Raw genomic sequence first — 2,906 nt, forward strand, 5'->3', positions numbered from 1 at the left:
TTGCAACCCCATGAACTGCAGTCCACCAGGCTTCCCTGTCCATCACCAACTCCCGCAAGTTACTCAAACTCATGCCCATCAAGTCGATGATGCCATCCAACCATCTCATCCTCTGTTGTCCCCTTGTCTTCCCACCTTCAGTCATTCCCAGCATCAGGGTCTTTTCAAATGAGTCAGCTTTTCACATCAGGTGACCAAAGTATTGGAGTTTCAGCTTCAGCATCAGTCCTTCCAATGAACACTCAGGACTGATCTCCTTTAGGATGGACTGGTGGGATGTCCTTGCAGTCCAAGGGACTCTCAAGAGTCTTCTCCAACACCACAGTTCAAATGCATCAATTTTTCAGTGCTCCGCTTTCTTTATAGTCCAAATCTCGCATCCATACATGACCACTGGAAAAACCATAGCCTTGACTAGATGGACTTTGTTGGCAAAAAATGTCTCTTCTTTTCAATATGCTGTCTAGGTTGGTCATAACTTTTCTTCCAAGGAGCAAGTGTCTTTTAATTTCATGGCTGCAGTCACCATCTGCAGTGATTTTGGAGCCCAAAAATATAAAGTCTGTCACTGTTTCCATTGTTTCCCCATCTATTTCCCATGAAGTGATGAGATCAGATGCCATGATCTTAGTTTTCTGAATGTTGAGCTTTAAGCCAACTTTTTCACTCTCCTCTTTCACTTTCATCAAGAGGCTCTTTAGTTCTTCTTTGCTTTCTGCCATAAGTGTGGTGTTATCTGCATATCTGAGGTTATTGATATTTCTCCTGGCAATCTTGATGCCAGCTTGTGCTTCATCCAGTCCAGCATTTTGCATGATGTACTCTGCATATAAGTTAAGTAAGCAGGGTGACAATATACAGCCTTGATGTACTCCTTTCCCGATTTGTAACCAATCTGTTGTTCTATGTCCAGTTCTAATTCATGCTTCTTGGCCTATATACAGATTTCTCAGGAGGTGGGTCAGGTGGTCTGGTATTCCCAACTCTTTCAGAATTTTTCAGTTTGTTGTGATCCACACAGTCAAAGGTTTTGGCATAGTCAATAAAGCAGAAATAGATGTTTTTCTGGAACTCTCTTGCTTTTTCTATGATCCAACAGATGTTGGCAATTTGATCTTTGGTTCCTCTGTCTTTTCTAAAACCAGCTTTAACATTTGGAAGTTCACGGTTCACATATTGTTGAAGCCTGACTTGGAGAATTTTGAGCATTACTTTACTAGCGTGTGAGATGAATGCAATCGTGTGGTAGTTTGAGCATTCTTTGGCATTGTCTTTCTTTGGGATTGGAATGAAAACGGACCTTTTCCAGTCCTGTGGCCACTGCTGAGTTTTCCAAATTTGCTGGCATATTGAGTGCAGCACTTTCACAGTATCATCTTTCAGGATTTGAAATAGCTCAACTGGAATTCCATCACATCCACTAGCTTTGTTCGTAGTGATGCTTCCTAAGGCCCACTTGACTTTGCATTCCAGAATGTCTGTCTCTAGGTGAGTGATCACACCATTGTGATTATCTGGGTCATGAAGATCTTTTTTACATAGTTCTTCTGTGTATTCTTGCCACCTCTTCTTAATATCTTCTGCTTCTGTTAGGTCCATACCATTTCTGTCCTTTATTGTGCCCATCTTTGCATGAAATATTCCCTTGGTATCTCTAATTTTCTTGAAGAGATGTCTAGTCTTTCGCATTCTACTGTTTTCCTCTATTTCTTTGTGTTGATCACTTAGGAAGGCTTTCCTATCTCTCCTTGCTATTCTTTGGAACTCTGCACTTAGTTTTACGAAAGCAGAAGCTGAGATGGAGCTTGACATGCATATCTATTAGGGACCAACTTCTGGTTGAAAATGGGAGGATGTAGGATTGGAGCAAGACCTGTGACATAGGCTTCCCTAAGGCTCTGGAAAGGCCAGGGGGAGTCTGAGAGAACACACACAGCCCCCGTCAGAGACGTCCCACAAAGACCGCACGTACGCTAAGGATGCCATCAATTGATCAATACTCAGAGGGAAGGGTGTGAGCTTGGGTGTGGCAAACAGTTTCAGGAAACCTTGACAGGAATGTCAGCTGGACACTGTCTGGTCACTGAATTCCCAGAAGCCTGGGTAGTAAGTCTTTCTTTGAAGCACAGTCTTATTCCAGAAACACACAATCATGATTTCCAGTGAGGTAGGTTATATTCAAATTTCCCTAACAAAAATGTGTGTATTTAAAAAAGTGTGGAACACACCAAAGGTGTATGATTGAAATCAGTATATTGGGAATATAATACAAATACATTTTTCTCAGAGATTTTATTGAAATCTGAACCACTGCCGTGTGGCTTCCTTTCTTCAAGTTTGATGGTAATAACTTTAAGTCAGAATTTTGGTTTACTTTGTCCCAGAAGACATCTAACATTTTCCATGTTGGATTGCAGATCACTTTTTCCTTTGAGGTACTATGAACTTCATTTTCCCATCCATTTTCCATGACCTCAAGAGCCAACTATCCAAACAAATTTCACTTAAATTGATTCATATGGTAGCTCTGTACTTTGAAATCCAGTGTTGATCTTTTGTATTGTAAAATGATTCTTAAACTTATTTTAAAGCAATCAAGTCAAGTGATTTCTTGAAATATATTCAATGTAATAGAAATCATTAAAGAAGGTTAACATTATAAAACTTACCTTTTAGTGGGGAAAAAAAACTTTTCCTCTGGATCTAAGAATATTTTCTCTTGTGCGCTTTTTTCCCCTATCCTTGTCATTCTAGATTATTCTATTCTACTGCTGCTCTTTCTTTCTAACTGCATTTCTTACTGGTTCTAACCAACATTTCAAATGTTTTTCCCTAGCTGCTGTCTTTCATAGCTTATATGGAATTGCTATCAATAGGATCAAGAGCTAACCAATTATACATTAAGG

The sequence above is a fragment of the Cervus elaphus genome, chromosome 11, assembly GCF_910594005.1.
Source record: "Cervus elaphus chromosome 11, mCerEla1.1, whole genome shotgun sequence".
Classification (NCBI taxonomy): domain Eukaryota; kingdom Metazoa; phylum Chordata; class Mammalia; order Artiodactyla; family Cervidae; genus Cervus; species Cervus elaphus.